The sequence below is a fragment of the Salvia miltiorrhiza genome, chromosome 3, assembly GCF_028751815.1.
Source record: "Salvia miltiorrhiza cultivar Shanhuang (shh) chromosome 3, IMPLAD_Smil_shh, whole genome shotgun sequence".
NCBI lineage: Eukaryota > Viridiplantae > Streptophyta > Magnoliopsida > Lamiales > Lamiaceae > Salvia > Salvia miltiorrhiza.
The window spans coordinates 3,628,852-3,647,863 of NC_080389.1; the positions used below are offsets into that span (position 1 = coordinate 3,628,852).

General features: G+C 40.7%; 2 long non-coding RNA genes and 1 other non-coding gene across 3 annotated transcripts; all 3 read left to right on the top strand.

Moving 5' to 3' along the window:
- The first annotated feature begins 1,015 nt into the window (after positions 1-1,015).
- On the top strand, positions 1,016-4,178 carry LOC131017055 (uncharacterized). The gene is made up of 3 exons (XR_009099371.1): positions 1,016-1,639; positions 3,364-3,439; positions 4,035-4,178. It is a non-coding gene; the product is annotated as an uncharacterized LOC131017055 (long non-coding RNA).
- Positions 4,179-9,846: 5,668 nt separating this feature from the next.
- LOC131017058 (uncharacterized) lies at positions 9,847-13,040 on the top strand. Its single transcript, XR_009099375.1, has 3 exons — positions 9,847-10,499; positions 12,226-12,301; positions 12,897-13,040. It is a non-coding gene; the product is annotated as an uncharacterized LOC131017058 (long non-coding RNA).
- Positions 13,041-18,600: 5,560 nt separating this feature from the next.
- TRNAR-ACG (transfer RNA arginine (anticodon ACG)) lies at positions 18,601-18,679 on the top strand. The gene has a single exon. It is a non-coding gene; the product is annotated as a tRNA-Arg (tRNA).
- The last annotated feature ends 333 nt before the right edge of the window (positions 18,680-19,012 follow it).

A 19,012-nucleotide genomic window follows, 5' to 3' on the forward strand; every position in this document is an offset into this window, starting at 1 on the left:
TATCTTGCAAGGTCATCATGAGAGGCTCAGTTCCGAAATGCCCTATGAACCAGTGTTTCCGTACTAATACTAGTCAAAATAACTAAGCCAACATAGGGGCATACAAAAGTATCGAAATGATCGTCGTTTTCGAAATACACAAATAACGTCCTACTAAATGCACAAGAGATTGTCTGTATGCATTACGTGCTTGACCCTTGGGTTGAAGCATACGTGTTTGACTGATTTAATCTGATGAGTATCTGTTTATCCTTGGGTCACAGAAAATCTACCAACAGCTAGTAGATCGCAATGATTCAAATCACAAATGGCAATTAGGCAAAGTGTTTCAATAATTTGCCAAACAATTGAAAATAATAACCATAGGGTAGAAATGAATTGACTGAAAGGTCGAAACGAAATGACCTAATAGTCTGAACCCGTTTGGCTTTTCAGATGAAGGTTTAAAATATATAGGTTTAAAGACCCATATATGACGACTACTGAGATTTTGGCCATGTGGACTGGCCAGGCCCGACATAACTACTTCTCAGTCACTCGGAAATACTTTTCCGAACTTGGCAACTCTTATTCCTTGGCTGCAAAAGGTATATTTGGTCTAAAATCACCACTTTCTTCTTAACATCTTGAACATGTCCTTGACAATATTCTAGAGCTTCTCAAACTTAGAGTCTGCCTCCTAATTTAATGCAATCCTTAAACATCTTCTATAGGCGAAATAAGGTAGGCTCGACCTTACTTAACAATGTTCCTCTACATGATCTTAATGTAGTACTTCTAGTACTTAGTGTTCCTTCACATAGCGCTTGTAATGCAACCATATAATTTGAAGCACTCTTCCGTGTTATTGCAAAAGACCTTCCGAATCATCACGCATTCAATAAGGAAATAGCTTTTACTCATCTGAGCACCTTTATAGGGTATGTGTCACCATGTGTAATGCTAATGTAATACCCCGTTCCTTTTTGCTAAGTTTAGAATATTTTTTCGAATTTAGAAGTAAGATGATTCACGCCGGATATAAAGAAAATGAATTTATTTTTAATTCCAACAAAAATGATTTACAAAAACATTTGTAAATTTAGTTATTGAATTTATATGCATTGCATATTTATTTAATTTAGTATTTAAGTATTTTCACGAGCTATTTATTTAACGAACCCTGAAGTATTTATTACAGTCCCGATATTTTATCTATGTTCCTAATAACCACCTTATATCATGATTATTTATAGCATACATGTATTTATGCAGACTAATAAAATCCTCCCATATCTCATCCTCAATCCACTACTCATCAATGGTGCTACACTACTCACCAATTCACTACTTCCACCACCAACGTTAACATCACTACCCACTCACACTTTCCACTCTCCCCACTCACACTTCACACCATACTTTGCCCCCCACCAAAATAAACTTTAGCCATAATACTCATTCCCTTCCACTCACCATTTCTCCTACATACCAAGGAACTAAGTGCAGAGCTACACCCACACAAGTTCAGCTATACCACACGGACATCCCTATCACTTCACTCATTCTGAAAATTTTCATTTGCTCACCAAGATCATTTCGACAGAATCCAGCACACAACAAACAAACAGGATCAACACTCACTGAAATTTCTCACAAGGTAGCCATTTGATTTCTTTTACCTCTGCTCATAAATCGAACTTCAAGCTGCAAGCTTGTTCAAAGCTATATACAATTTGATATATACCCAGCAACGCATTTCATTAAAATGACATTCATAATTATAAGCATACAATCTGTATATATATATATATATATTCATACATCAGAGCACGATTTATAAAAGAAGAAGTAGAGGAGGACGACTTTTTGAAGCTTGGTTTCTCCATGTCTCAGTTCTTGCTTCTAGCTTGTTGAGTGAGTGTTGTGTTTCTTGCTGAGTCAAGTCAAGGAGAGGGTTGTGTTGAGCGAGAGTTGAAGGCGGTGTCACCCGATCTACGGGCGACGGCAGCCGGAGACAGGAGAGAGAGAGAGGCGGAGGCAGCCTTGGAGGCTGTTTTCTGCCGGTTTCAGTAAGGTACGGTTGGCGGCAACTTCATTTCTGTTCGCCGGACTGAGTTTGGAAAGGGAATGAGAGAGAGTGGTGTGTCGTGGAGGTGGAGAGCTCAGCGGTGGTTGGTGGCGGCAGCTCGTCGCTGCTGCGCCTCCGGTGAGCGTCCGCGGCGAGAGAGCAGTCGAGGGTGAGAGAGCAGTCGAGGGAGAGAGAACAGTCGAGGGAGGTGAGGAAGGAAGAGTGAAGGATGAAGAGGGAGGCTGGGCGGCAGTCCGCTTCTCCTGCTGCTGCCCGACCGAAGATGGAGAGGGGAGTCAGGGGACGGCGGTCGGGTGGTGGAGGCGGCGCTGCTACCGCCGCCGGAAAAGAGCAAGAGACGAGGGCGAGAGAAGGGAGAACCGAAGAGTTAGTTACTGTGGCCGCTTGCTCCGATGAGTTCCGGCAGCGGCGGATTTAGATGATGGACGAGCGAATTTCATGGGTGTGTGTGTGTGAGAAAGCCGAGGATGGCGCGGCTTCTCGCCGCTGCTCCTCCGGCGAGCGTCCGCGGCGGACAAGATCGTCCGAGAGAGAGAGAGAGAATAGAGAGGGAGAGAGTGAATTGGGATGGGGGCGCAGCGTGAAGTTTAGGAAGGTGGAGAAATGGGATGTTGGGCTAGGGTGAGGGTTGGGCTTTGGGGTTGGGCTTGGTTGGGGAGTGGGCTTGACAGTTGGGCCGGGGTTTAATTAGTGTTGGGCTGGATTTTTTTTAATTAATAGTGGGCCGATTTTAATTAGAGTGGACTCGAGTTGTGGGCCGATTTTAATTAGAGTGGGCTCGAGTCATGGGCCGATTTTTATGAGTATTTGGGCCGAGATTTTATTTATTTTTGTTTCAGTTGGGTTATTAACTAATAAATTTGTTGGGCCTTATTTTATTTAAGGATTTTGAATTGCCTTCAATTAATTAAATTGGGCTTTCTTATTTTTAATTAATTGAACTATTATTAGTTTGATTAATTTATTTAAAGGATAATTTTCATAATAATATTATATTATTATTATTATGTGCATATTTTAAGTAATTACTTATTATATGTTAAGCATGACATGATTTGCATTATATTTTGCAATAAGAATATTTATGATTTAATTGGTTTTATTATAATTCCAATTATTAAAGAAAGATGAGTAAGAATATTGTTGGTGTTCTTAACTCAAAGAGAAATGTTTTCAATTATTTATTCATTAAATTTTGAAAACCCGGCTAAGTGAATCATAGAATATTAAGCACTTCACCATGACTTAAGATTAGAATTCAAGGAGACCTATTAAGAATAGATTTCTTGTAGGCTTTGAGCATCAGGAGGATTAGCACTGCTATTCCGATTCAGAAATAAAGTTAAACGACAGGCTTTGCCTAGACAGGTGGGCTTATTTTTCAAATGTATGATTTAGCTATTGAGCTTAAATATTCGTGTAATATAAACTGTTTATCCAATAAAATATTTTTGTGCACTCTACCATGTTTAAGGCTCGTACAGTTAATCAATTGAGGTTCTCTTATGACCTAACACGTTGTTTGAGAATTGTGTACACTTGTTAGCTGACTCGGTGGGTTGATCTCCATCGGGCACTAACCAGAGGCGTTATAAGGGTGCTCGACGGGATGTGTTCCGGAGCATGGTAATGATAGGCCTGTCTGGATTAATTTCCGAGGTTTATTATACTTGGCTGGGTTACGCCCTCAGTTCAAGTCAGCGGGAGACAGAGATCCGTCGGTGGCTAGAGGTCCGGGATCACAGCGAGTAACAGAATGGAGTGTGCAAACGCGCGCAAAATAATTAAGTATATATATATATGAAAATGTTTTAACATGCATAGAAGTTATTTCTCTTTAAAACCTTCTATGTCATGTCAGTAAGATTGGATAAACTGTTCTTCAGATTATGAAATGCTTTAAAAGTTGCAGCCCACTAAGTACATTAGTACTTAGCCCAAAATTTCTTTCAAATGTTTTCAGGTTAATGGCTGGTGATGACGGGGCAGAGCTGAGGCTAGGGTTCAACTCCGTATTTTGTCTTCCGCTATTGCACTAGCTTTTATTTGTCTTTTGTTTCTCCAACTTAAGACTTTTATGTTAAATTCTGAATTATGTTTTTATCGAGCTTAAACTCTCAACTTCTAGCTCGATGTTATTTAACGTTGGTTATCGGAAGCATGAAACCGAACTTGTGATCCTAAGGCTTTGAATGTTGTTGATTGATTAGTATCACTTGATTTCTATCTTTCTTCATTCAAAGGGCATTGCCCAACATTTTTATTCTATTATCTGAATTTCACAAGGTTCTTCCCTTGTTCATTTATATGATTTTAGTCGTACCCCAGTTATAGTTTATTCCTTCAAGAATTGGGGTGTGACAGAATGGTATCAGAGCATGAGTTTTCTTTCATGTTTCTGATAACCATAAGTTTTTAAATGTCGAGTCTAGAATAGTACCTCTAGACTTCTAAGAAAGTTGTTGAACCTCAGCTCGCCGTCACACTGCCGCAAGAAAAAGGTACGATTTAAAAGTTTCAAAGTTATTAAATGTTTTAGAGTTTAAGAAGTGCGCGCTTCAGTAAAAGATGCTATGTGAATTGCTTAACGCTTTCCATATGCTATAAGTTATGAATTGCTAATCGCTTTCATATTGTTATTTTGAGTCTCCGACTCATATAACCAGCTAAGTATCGTGTTTGGGACAAACCGAGCCCTTAACGATAAAATGAAGTAAAGTCGTGTTTAGGACTATCGAGCTTTTCACGAATACCAGATGTATGGTCGAGTTAGATTCTTTGAATCTTTCCGGCAATACAAAAGTTTCATGTGACATTAAATGTCCACATGTTTCAGGTTTCAAAGAGAATGAACGAATAAGAAAGTTATGTTATTGTTTTAGGTTCACTGCCTATACGATCAGAATAATAAGAACTCTTACAACTGTTTGAGTACCACCCAAGAATGTCTTGGGAATGTTAGTCGTGATAGCCCCGCTTGATCGATTTAAGTAAGGACTGGTAAGATAGAAACGTTTAACATAGATATGTTATAACGTAGAAGCAATGAGATAAGATTAAGGATTCACTTGAGTATTCCACCCAGATAGATCAGTTTCCCCATAGAGTTAGCCTTACATAGGGTTACACTATAGAAGTAATATACCTTAAGTATATCTATGTATGTATATATGTATGCATGCATGCAGAATAAGTCTCACTTTTGTGTTATTTTCGTTCGTAAATCAGAATGGAAGACGCACCAAGAAGACGCGGTAGGGGACGAGGACGTGGTCGTGGTCGTGGACGCGGCAGGGGATTCATCCCTGAAGAGCCAATCCAACAAGTAGCACCAAATCGTACTGCTGAAGAGAAGTTTCGCAAGGAAAAACCTCCAACATTTGACGGGCTGGGCGATCCAACAGACGCCGAAAAGTGGGTTAGGGCCATAGAGCGTATCTTTAACTACATCCGTTGCGATGAAGAAGACAAAGTAACTTGTGCAACCTACCAACTGGTGGACGAAGCCGACTTCTGGTGGGAATCGGTGAGGCGCACAATGACTGAGGAACAGTGGGAAAATTTCACTTGGGAAGATTTCAAGACTGAATTATATGAGAAATACATACCGGGATGCTATAGACAGAAGAAGCAGAATGAGTTCTGGAATCTGAAGCAGAGGGCTGGGACAGTTACTGAGTACGATAGAGCCTTCAATCAGCTATCAAGATATGCTCCGACGCTGGTGGACACTGATGAGAAGCGTGCAGAAAAATTCAGGAATGGACTGCGCCACGAGATATCAATCTCCCTAGCAAGCCAGGGAGGTCTCACCTACGCACAAACTTTGAGCAGGGCTCTCACCATTGAGTCATTGCTACCAAAGGAAAAAGGGAAAGCTCCGGGACAGTCTGGATTCGTACCACCTCAAGATGGTGGTAAAGGAAAAAGAAAGTGGAACGAGGGAACTGGAGGAAACCCCGGGAATGGAAATGGAAAGAAGCCGTGGGCTGCTAACCAAAATCAGAATCAACGTCAGAATCAACAGCCGCAAGCAATGGGACGACCACTCTGCCCAAAGTGTCAGCGACCTCATTCAGGGGAATGCCTGAAAGGAATGAATATATGCTATAGATGTGGGGAAACTGGGCACTATGCTTCAGTATGTCCGAAGAAGAACGGAGGAGCACCTCAACAGCAAAACCCCAAAAATCAACAGTGACAAAATCAGGGCCCTGGAGGACAACGGGGACAGCCACAGAACGCTAGGGCCTATGCCCTTAACCAAAATCAAGCAGCAGGAAACCAAGGAAACTTGGCAGGTATGATTAATGCTTTCGACGTGCCGATTATAGCTTTGTTTGATACTGGAGCGTCCCACTCTTTCATTTCACATGCTGCTTGTAAGAGATTAGAACTGGCTCCACAATTGGCTGAGATAACTTTAGAAGTTAACACCCCTGGTAATGGAAGATTGACTGCTAAGGACGTTATCTCGAACTTAGAGCTGAACATAGGTACTGAAACATTTAAGGCAGATTTGTATGTCATCACTATGATAGAGTTTGACATAATCCTAGGGATGGACTGGCTTACTCAAGTCGGTGCCACGATACTGTGTAGCGAGAGAAAGATCTCTTTCCAATCCGCTGGAAAGGAGAAGGCAAGTTTTCATGGCATAAGAATGGGAGGAAGAGTACCAGTAATTTCGGCGATGAAGGCCACAAAGATAATGAGAACGGGAGAATGTCAGGCTTTTCTGGTCAGTTTGACAGGAGAACATGAAGTAAAGAAAACGATCGAAGAAGTTCCAGTGGTGCGAGAATTCAAAGATGTTTTTCCCGAAGAATTGCCCGGTATGCCACCGAACAGACAACTAGAATTCACGATTGATCTAGAACCCGGGGCAGCACCAGTGTCAAAGGCACCATACAGAATGGCCCCGCCAGAGTTACAAGAATTGAAAATGCAACTACAAGAACTGTTGGATCTAGGTTTCATACAGCCTAGCGTGTCACCGTGGGGAGCACCAGTCTTATTCGTCAAGAAGAAAGATGGTTCACTAAGGATGTGTATCGATTATAGAGAATTAAACAAGCTCACGATAAAGAATAGATATCCTCTTCCAAGGATAGACGACTTGTTTGATCAGTTGAAAGGAGCCGGTGTGTTTTCCAAGATTGATCTAAGATCTGGTTACCATCAACTCAAGATGAAAAGAGAAGACATTCCAAAGACAGCATTTCGAACGCGTTACGGACATTACGAGTTCACAGTGATGCCCTTTGGATTAACGAATGCCCCAGCCGTTTTCATGGATTTGATGAACCGAGTGTTCCATCAATATCTCGATAGTTTTGTCTTAGTGTTTATTGACGACATTCTCATCTACTCTAAGACTGAAGAACAACACGAGGAGCACTTGCGCATCGTACTCGAAACCCTGCGTAATGAGAAATTGTTTGCTAAATTCAGCAAATGCGAGTTTTGGTTGAGAGAAGTAATGTTTCTCGGTCACATCGTGTCGACTGAAGGAATCAAAGTAGACCCCGCCAAGGTCGAAGCAGTCAAGGAATGGAAGGCACCATCAAATGTCAATGAGATCAGGAGTTTCCTCGGTCTAGCAGGATACTACAGAAGATTCATCGAAGGATTCTCGAAATTGGCTAGGCCAATGACTCAGCTTTTGAAAAAGGGGACTAAATACGTTTGGTCTGAAGCGTGCGAACAAAGTTTTAAGGAGCTTAAGACTAGGCTGACTACTGCACCAGTGTTAGCAATACCAGAAGAGAATGAAGAATTCGTGGTGTATACTGATGCCTCGAAACTAGGATTGGGTTGCGTGTTGATGCAAAATCAGAAAGTGATAGCATACGCGTCTCGTCAATTGAAGCCCCATGAGCTGAAGTACCCGACTCATGATTTAGAACTAGCAGCCGTCGTGCACGCGCTGAAGATTTGGAGACACTACCTCTATGGAGTTAAGTGTGAGATCTTTACAGATCATAAGAGTTTGAAATACTTCTTCGAGCAAAAGGATTTGAACATGAGACAACGAAGATGGCTCGAATTAGTAAAGGATTATGATTGCACCATCAGTTATCATCCAGGAAAAGCGAATGTAGTAGCTGACGCACTGAGTCGAAAGACGAAGGCTAAGCTAGGGTATTTCATCACCCAGCAGAAGGAACTGATCCGTGACTTCGCCTCACTCAGTTTGGAAATTGTTCATCCTCCAGACACAGTATCGGGTTGTGTTGCTGCATTGATAGCTAAACCTGATTTGAGGGAAAGAATTGTGCAAGCACAAAGAGAAGATTTGTTCTTGGAGAAGATGCGTCTAGCTGCAAGAACGAATGAAACGAAAGGATTCACTGAAGCAAAGGATAATGCACTTATGGTTGGTGAAAGATTGTGTGTGCCACACAAAGAAGAATTAAAGAATGAGATTATGAGCGAGGCTTATGATACTCCTTACACTGCACATCCAGGCAGCACAAAGATGTATCAGGATTTGAAGAAAATTTTCTGGTGGAAAGGAATGAAAAGAGATGTAGCGTTGTTTGTAGAGCGATGTCTCGCTTGTCAACAAGTGAAGGCCGTGCATCAGAGGCCGTATGGAATGCTGCAACCACTACCTATCCCTGAGTGGAAGTGGGAGCACATTAACATGGACTTCGTAGTGAGCCTACCGAGGTCGGCACGTGGAAACACTGCTATTTGGGTCATAGTGGACCGATTATCAAAGTCAGCACACTTTCTGCCAATTCAAATGACTTTTGGATTGGAGAAACTTGCAAAGTTATATGTCAAAGAGATAGTACGCCTTCACGGTGTACCTGTATCTATCACATCAGATCGTGACACCAGATTCACATCGCGTTTCTGGAAAAGTTTACAAGAAGCAATGGGCACTCAGCTGAATTTCAGCACAGCATACCACCCTCAGACTGACGGGCAGTCAGAAAGAACGATTCAGATCCTAGAAGATATGCTGCGAACGATTGTCACAGACAAAGGTGGAAGTTGGGAGGATTTGTTACCTCTTGTAGAATTTGCTTATAACAACAGTTATCAAGCAACAATTGGAATGGCTCCATATGAGGCTTTGTATGGCCGAAAATGTCGATCACCACTTTACTGGGATGAAGTGGGCGAGAGAAAGTTGTTAGGTCCTGAACTGGTCCAACAGATGGTTGAGAAGGTCGATCACATCAAGCAAAGAATTAAAGAAGCTCAAGATAGACAAAAGTCTTACGCCGATAAACGCCGATCGGAGTTAGAATTCAATGTTGGGGATCGAGTTTTCCTCAAAGTTTCTCCCTCAAAGGGAGTTATACGTTTCGGAAAGAGGGGCAAGTTACGACCCCGTTTTATAGGACCTTTTGAAATCCTAGATAAGATAGGCCCTGTAGCCTATAGGTTGGCATTGCCACCCAGTATTGGAGACGTACACAATGTGTTTCATGTCTCTCAGTTAAGAAAGTATGTGTTTGATCCAAAACATGTGATTAAGCATGATGAAGTGGTCCTAGCCCAGGACTTAAGTTATGAAGAGAAACCAGTCCAGATACTTGATCGCAAGGTTCAAGTTTTACGTAACAAGAACATCGTTCTTGTTAAAGTGAAGTGGAACCATCACGGGATGGAAGAGGCCACATGGGAACTTGAAGATTCAATGAAAGTCAAGTATCCCCAGTTAGATTATCAAGGTATGTAATTTCGGGGACGAAATTTTTTTTTAAGGAGGGAGGAATGTAATACCCCGTTCCTTTTTGCTAAGTTTAGAATATTTTTTCGAATTTAGAAGTAAGATGATTCACGCCGGATATAAAGAAAATGAATTTATTTTTAATTCCAACAAAAATGATTTACAAAAACATTTGTAAATTTAGTTATTGAATTTATATGCATTGCATATTTATTTAATTTAGTATTTAAGTATTTTCACGAGCTATTTATTTAACGAACCCTGAAGTATTTATTACAGTCCCGATATTTTATCTATGTTCCTAATAACCACCTTATATCATGATTATTTATAGCATACATGTATTTATGCAGACTAATAAAATCCTCCCATATCTCATCCTCAATCCACTACTCATCAATGGTGCTACACTACTCACCAATTCACTACTTCCACCACCAACGTTAACATCACTACCCACTCACACTTTCCACTCTCCCCACTCACACTTCACACCATACTTTGCCCCCCACCAAAATAAACTTTAGCCATAATACTCATTCCCTTCCACTCACCATTTCTCCTACATACCAAGGAACTAAGTGCAGAGCTACACCCACACAAGTTCAGCTATACCACACGGACATCCCTATCACTTCACTCATTCTGAAAATTTTCATTTGCTCACCAAGATCATTTCGACAGAATCCAGCACACAACAAACAAACAGGATCAACACTCACTGAAATTTCTCACAAGGTAGCCATTTGATTTCTTTTACCTCTGCTCATAAATCGAACTTCAAGCTGCAAGCTTGTTCAAAGCTATATACAATTTGATATATACCCAGCAACGCATTTCATTAAAATGACATTCATAATTATAAGCATACAATCTGTATATATATATATATATATATTCATACATCAGAGCACGATTTATAAAAGAAGAAGTAGAGGAGGACGACTTTTTGAAGCTTGGTTTCTCCATGTCTCAGTTCTTGCTTCTAGCTTGTTGAGTGAGTGTTGTGTTTCTTGCTGAGTCAAGTCAAGGAGAGGGTTGTGTTGAGCGAGAGTTGAAGGCGGTGTCACCCGATCTACGGGCGACGGCAGCCGGAGACAGGAGAGAGAGAGAGGCGGAGGCAGCCTTGGAGGCTGTTTTCTGCCGGTTTCAGTAAGGTACGGTTGGCGGCAACTTCATTTCTGTTCGCCGGACTGAGTTTGGAAAGGGAATGAGAGAGAGTGGTGTGTCGTGGAGGTGGAGAGCTCAGCGGTGGTTGGTGGCGGCAGCTCGTCGCTGCTGCGCCTCCGGTGAGCGTCCGCGGCGAGAGAGCAGTCGAGGGTGAGAGAGCAGTCGAGGGAGAGAGAACAGTCGAGGGAGGTGAGGAAGGAAGAGTGAAGGATGAAGAGGGAGGCTGGGCGGCAGTCCGCTTCTCCTGCTGCTGCCCGACCGAAGATGGAGAGGGGAGTCAGGGGACGGCGGTCGGGTGGTGGAGGCGGCGCTGCTACCGCCGCCGGAAAAGAGCAAGAGACGAGGGCGAGAGAAGGGAGAACCGAAGAGTTAGTTACTGTGGCCGCTTGCTCCGATGAGTTCCGGCAGCGGCGGATTTAGATGATGGACGAGCGAATTTCATGGGTGTGTGTGTGTGAGAAAGCCGAGGATGGCGCGGCTTCTCGCCGCTGCTCCTCCGGCGAGCGTCCGCGGCGGACAAGATCGTCCGAGAGAGAGAGAGAGAATAGAGAGGGAGAGAGTGAATTGGGATGGGGGCGCAGCGTGAAGTTTAGGAAGGTGGAGAAATGGGATGTTGGGCTAGGGTGAGGGTTGGGCTTTGGGGTTGGGCTTGGTTGGGGAGTGGGCTTGACAGTTGGGCCGGGGTTTAATTAGTGTTGGGCTGGATTTTTTTTAATTAATAGTGGGCCGATTTTAATTAGAGTGGACTCGAGTTGTGGGCCGATTTTAATTAGAGTGGGCTCGAGTCATGGGCCGATTTTTATGAGTATTTGGGCCGAGATTTTATTTATTTTTGTTTCAGTTGGGTTATTAACTAATAAATTTGTTGGGCCTTATTTTATTTAAGGATTTTGAATTGCCTTCAATTAATTAAATTGGGCTTTCTTATTTTTAATTAATTGAACTATTATTAGTTTGATTAATTTATTTAAAGGATAATTTTCATAATAATATTATATTATTATTATTATGTGCATATTTTAAGTAATTACTTATTATATGTTAAGCATGACATGATTTGCATTATATTTTGCAATAAGAATATTTATGATTTAATTGGTTTTATTATAATTCCAATTATTAAAGAAAGATGAGTAAGAATATTGTTGGTGTTCTTAACTCAAAGAGAAATGTTTTCAATTATTTATTCATTAAATTTTGAAAACCCGGCTAAGTGAATCATAGAATATTAAGCACTTCACCATGACTTAAGATTAGAATTCAAGGAGACCTATTAAGAATAGATTTCTTGTAGGCTTTGAGCATCAGGAGGATTAGCACTGCTATTCCGATTCAGAAATAAAGTTAAACGACAGGCTTTGCCTAGACAGGTGGGCTTATTTTTCAAATGTATGATTTAGCTATTGAGCTTAAATATTCGTGTAATATAAACTGTTTATCCAATAAAATATTTTTGTGCACTCTACCATGTTTAAGGCTCGTACAGTTAATCAATTGAGGTTCTCTTATGACCTAACACGTTGTTTGAGAATTGTGTACACTTGTTAGCTGACTCGGTGGGTTGATCTCCATCGGGCACTAACCAGAGGCGTTATAAGGGTGCTCGACGGGATGTGTTCCGGAGCATGGTAATGATAGGCCTGTCTGGATTAATTTCCGAGGTTTATTATACTTGGCTGGGTTACGCCCTCAGTTCAAGTCAGCGGGAGACAGAGATCCGTCGGTGGCTAGAGGTCCGGGATCACAGCGAGTAACAGAATGGAGTGTGCAAACGCGCGCAAAATAATTAAGTATATATATATATGAAAATGTTTTAACATGCATAGAAGTTATTTCTCTTTAAAACCTTCTATGTCATGTCAGTAAGATTGGATAAACTGTTCTTCAGATTATGAAATGCTTTAAAAGTTGCAGCCCACTAAGTACATTAGTACTTAGCCCAAAATTTCTTTCAAATGTTTTCAGGTTAATGGCTGGTGATGACGGGGCAGAGCTGAGGCTAGGGTTCAACTCCGTATTTTGTCTTCCGCTATTGCACTAGCTTTTATTTGTCTTTTGTTTCTCCAACTTAAGACTTTTATGTTAAATTCTGAATTATGTTTTTATCGAGCTTAAACTCTCAACTTCTAGCTCGATGTTATTTAACGTTGGTTATCGGAAGCATGAAACCGAACTTGTGATCCTAAGGCTTTGAATGTTGTTGATTGATTAGTATCACTTGATTTCTATCTTTCTTCATTCAAAGGGCATTGCCCAACATTTTTATTCTATTATCTGAATTTCACAAGGTTCTTCCCTTGTTCATTTATATGATTTTAGTCGTACCCCAGTTATAGTTTATTCCTTCAAGAATTGGGGTGTGACAGCTAAGTCATGGAATGACCTTAGTCAATGCTCTCATTGCGACTACCAGACTAAATGCATAATCCAAGACGTTCTAACTGAGGCGATGTCCTCGATAGGTTAAGGTATATATACTTATCTTGAGTATATCCTTAGGGTCTCATTAGAATCTTAATTCATTTGTTTCAGCATTGATCCACTGTCGGCGCTTCTAGCTATTATTAAACTCTAAACCATCTTCGAGAACTTCTCTCATCTTACACACTTGCGTAAACTTTTATGATCAATCATAATGGTTGGTAACTACTAGTACCCATATCACATCTCGTCTTTCTAATTCGTAGTAAGTGATCGTAATCAATAGGGATTCTCAGTCATGTCCTTATCTATTACGATAGGTACTGTAAGTAGAATGGTTCCGAATATCTGAAACTATAAGCTGATAGCTTTAATCGTAATATTATAACATCATATACAAAGCATTTTGACCCCTCGTAAGTCTAACTCTGAAGTTCATACATGAATCATGAAGGTTATCCTCAAGCCATAGCTAGTGATAATCGAGGCTAGAAGCGAGTCTCAGCTTATTAGGAATTAGCTAACTGATTACATCAGTCGCACTCATCACTTATAATCAATATTGTACTTAAACTATCATCGAAGGCAATAGTCGATTAAGTGTTCCGTCTCGCGTGAACAATCTGAATGAAGAACTATGCCTGCTTCAGTGATTCGTGCGTGGCACTCTGCTTGCACTGCTTTCATTGGATTCTCTTCCTCTTTCTTAGCTCTTCACCATGGCTATAGTGAAATATAACTGAGTTTCTAGCTTCTATTGTTTTTCTCGTAACAGTGATCATGCATTCTTAACGCATCTAAGTTCATTGAGATATCTAATCAATCAATAAAGCATAAAACTTGAATGTAAGCATCAGTACATTCATATAGAACGTGAACTTCTCAATGTTTTAAAATCATTACCACCTTCTTTCTTGCTGAGCATGACGATGTGATGAAGTGATGAGCTTTGGTCGACTGACTCTTTCATAGCAGTGATCATACTAGAAAAATTGGTTAACTCTAGGGTTCAGAGCAAATAAACTGCTCTGATACCACTCTGTCACGACCGAACCTAATTAAGGATAATTAAGCCGGGAAACCGTGACTAATGGAGGGAGATTAGAAGCGGGGTAGAAAGGGGATAATCAAACAAGGAAAGATCGCATTTCATCATTTAACAAAAGGGATATTTATAATATAACAGAAGTTTAGTCGTATAGACTCAAATAACTAGTAAGTTCAGATATCTCTGACTTAGCCAAATAAACATAAAACTTCTGAGTACGCAGCGGAATATGATTCTGATTACATGTATGAAGACATGTAACCCTAGAGTTCTTTAATACATAATAAGACAAAAGAATCCCGCTCATCACTTCATCAACATCGGCAGCTGCTCAACCTGCACATTTAGAAATATATGCAGGGCTTGAGTACAAAAGTACTCAGTGGGCACGTATGCCTAAGTATAAAAATACATGCTTCAAAACTGTAAATTGTCATGCCATAATAAACAGTACAGCAAGGGAGTTTTTCGCTAAAAGGCCCAAGCTTACTAAATTCATTTGTGATTCTTAAAGTTCGACTGCAGTCTAAGTTCTCTTGTAATCTATCATATCTGGAACTTTGTGCCGGAGAGGTGGCCACCTCTCACGGTCACTTGACCGGCCAACCCGCTAGATGACTCACGGTCACTGGTGTACACTAGCCCTGGCAGGATAGCTATCAACTGCTCAAGACCCGAATTCGATTACATGATAAAAGTCACATCAGATAGATATCATACTGAAATTTAAATATTTTATGGCAAGACAATATTTGAAATAACTTCAATTAATTTAGTCATGAAATAACTTGCTTGAACGTAATATTTAAACTCATTTGATATATATGAAAGTAATGCCCACCTGTTAGAAACTTTCTGTGGTACAGTAGCTCCTTGACTGATTATTAATCTCGTGCTTGACCTTTATTATGAGAATATAAATAAGATACTACTCGAATAAAATCCTCAATTAATGAGAATGCGTAATTAACTATGCATGATCCTTATGCATGAATTATTATTCTGAAATAATAATTAGGGAATTTCTATTGTTAATCCAGGCTATCGGATTTAAACAAAAGCTAAGTCTCATCTCATGAAGCCGGATAATTAATAAAAATTAATCCGTTCTATTAGGATGTTCTAATCCGCCAATTAAATAAATCCATCTTTCTTGGTCGTTACTAAGAAATAACTAATTCAGCTTATTCGCTGAATAACCTCATAAATTACTCGGGCTTAATAAATAGGAATAAATAATGTTATAAGATTAAATAATTAAAAGGCTTAACATAAGACAGCCTAATAATTAATTAAATAGAATTGGCTTGAATAATTAACATGAGAGGCCCAATTGAAATAATTCATCGGCTCAAGTAATTAAATAAATCTTGTCTCAATAAATAAATAATTTGATTAGCTGGGCTCAATTAAATAAATCAAACGAGGCCCAACGGAAATAATATAACAGCCCAATTAAAATAAAATAGATGGGCTTTAATTTAAATAAATTCGGCCCAATGAAATAATGTAATAAAAGCCCATCTGAGTAAAATAAATAAGGCCCAACTGCAATGATACAGTAGCCCAAATATGTGAATAATTAAAGGCCCATATAAATAAATTAAGAGGCCCAATCAGTAATTAAAATAGGCCCAATCTTACAATTAAAATCGGCCCATATAAATAAAATAAGAGGCCCAATTCATAATTAAAATCGGCCCAATTACAATAAATACAACAAGGCCCAAGAATAAATAAATAATGAAGCCCAAAGAAAAATAAAGGCCCAAATTTTCGGCCCAACTCAATTAAAATAGAAGCCCAATTTAAAATAAAAGAAAGAAGCCCAATTAAAAAAATACACTCGGTTCTCTCTCTTTCTAAACTCACGTTTCTCTCTTGGTTTTTCTTCAGATACATTGTCTCTCTCTCTTTCAATTCAATCTCTCTCTTCTTCTCAAAAATCATTCGACTCTCTTTCTTCAATGAGGGCTCGCCGCCGCTGCTCCGAAATCCGGCGAGGTCGACAGCCGCGCCAAGGTCCGACGCCTTCTCGCCTCTCTTCTTTCTCTCGTTCTCAGCCCACCAAATCGGGCTCCATCGATTCAGCGCCGCCGTCTTCCGATTCAGAGCAGTCGCCGACTCCTCTCTAGTTTCCGTCGAGTTCCGTCAAGTAGCAAGGCTCTGCCTCTGTCGTTCACCATGGGTCGCCGTCACTGAGCAACCGGCGAGCACCGCCGCCGCGGCTCTCTCTCCGCTCACCACCAGATCCGCCTCTCACTCTGCTCCCTCGAATCTTCTCCGGTCGTGGCTGAGCAGCAGCTGATCGACCCGTCATCTTTCCCTCCGTCGACCAGCTCCGTGTTCAGCCGCCGTCCACCCCCCTTTTCTTACTCTAGATCGACGGCAGCAGCTAAGCCGTCTGCTGTTGTTGTCTCCGGAAAGCTCGCGAATGGCCGCTGCTGTCATCTGACTTCCGCCGAGCCCCGACGCCGCTGCTGCTACTGGAAGGCCGGCTTCGCCGTGCCGCTGCACTCCAGAATCAGCGAGATTCGCCGCGCTGCTACTTCAGAATCGGCGAGAACCATCGCTGAGGTCGGGAGTCTTCTACCTTTCACCGCTCGACGCCGTCGACGCTGCTGTCATCGCGAGTCGCTGCTGCGCACGAGTCCGGCGGCCTCTGCACGTCGCCGTGATTCACGGTTGGCGCTTGGATCCCCTTGAGCTGTCGCCCGATCATCACTTCTTGGCTCGACCGAACAGGCTGCGCCATTTCCCTAAAGTTAAGTAAAACTCGACCCTCTTTCTATCGGCTCTCAACGCAAATTAACTACAAGGCGTAATCTCTGTTGTTTGTATAAACTCAGTTCATGATTCTATTGAGCTCTAATATTTCTATAATTCGATTATGCAGTGGGTAAAACTAGCCATAGTGATTTGTTTCTATTTCGAAAGTCCTCATTGTCTGACTCATGAATAACACATAAAACTAACTTTGGTTGATTGCTATGTCCATTATGCAAAATATACTCATCTTCTACTCTGTATTCTTTATCCAAAGTGTGTTTGATGGATGATGCGTGAACTGGAATTGAAATAAGGGAGCTTAGTATTTACCTTGTAATGTGTTTGAACTGAGTTAAGTTGAGGAATTCGTTGAAAAAAAAAATCTGAAATTGAATTGTATATTGTTCTTCTTAATAATTGTAGGCTAAACAAGAAGTTGAAAAGATTTGCTTCAAGGCTTACCTCTTCAAGGTACAGTTTGGAGTTGGAGGAAACTCTCTCTCCCTTTCTCAGCTTCTTCTGCACGTTTTAGTGAGGGAAGAAGAGACTTGATGGCTGGAACAATTTGTGTTGCTGCATAATTGAGTGGTGGGGAAAATGGTGGTGAAAGTGGTGGGGAAAAGTGATGATAATGGTGTGGAGGAGTTGGGGAACAAAAGTTGATGGAAGAAAAAGAAATAAAAAAAAAAGTAGAGAAGAATTAATGATGTATTTTCTCTGTCTCGGTGATTCTGTAACTGTAAAGTGGATCGCGTGCTCATATTTGCTTGTACTATTTATTTAAATAAATCCCGATTTCAACATGTGATATCTCGCTAAAATCGATAAGTTATAAAATGAATCTAAATTAAATCCGTAGATTTAATTCGTTCGTTGTTCTGATATCTAAATTAAATCCGCAGATTTAATTAACTCACGAGTCGGAAATAATCCACGACTTGAGTAAAAATAAATTCTAATTCCATCTCGCTTAAATAAATAATGTGACTTTGCTAAGTCAGTTATAATTCTGAAATAATATCATGACTGCTTTAACAATATAAATTCAGGATCATAAGCTGAATTTATATCAGGATAAAAACCGTTTTCATTCACTGATGAACAAAAATAAACACTCACTACTGGATTTAAAATATATAAAAGAGCGGGTCACTACATGGAGCTCGAACCGAAAGTATTAATTCATTTCTCAGGGGCAGGGATCTAGGGTTAATGCCAATCAACTGGAACAACTTCGTAAATATATGGACAATCGAAAGGATCCAATTCGAGCAAGTTTCCAATTCAAAAGCAAAACTTGTTGAAATTGATCCAAATTTTGCGATTCAACGTGTATCATACTAGAATCAACCGTCCATAGGATTCTTTGATAGAAAGAAATAAAATAAATAGAAATAAAGGGTACTCCCGGGAACAGATCCAGTGGAGACGGGGTGGGGCCTGTAGCTCAGAGGATTAGAGCACGTGGCTACGAACCACGGTGTCGGGGGTTCGAATCCCTCCTCGCCCACAACCGGCCCAAAAGGGAAGTACCTCCCCCTCTGGGGGTAGGAAAATCATGATCGGGATAGCGGACCAAAAGCTATGGAACTTGGGTGTGGGTGTTCTTTTTTTTAGTACTTGCTTTTTTGTGCTTAGACATTTGTCTGACTTTATAGAGTTGAACAGAGACCTTTGATGATGCATTCAAATGGATGAAAATAATTGATGAATTTGAGGAGAAACATTTCGCGTTGAAGGCGGAGTATCGTTTACCATTTGTTTCAAGTCATGTTTTCTAATTCTAAGATATGTTGCATCGAAAATTATTAAGTTTGAAATTTGAGATTGTTTATATGGTTAA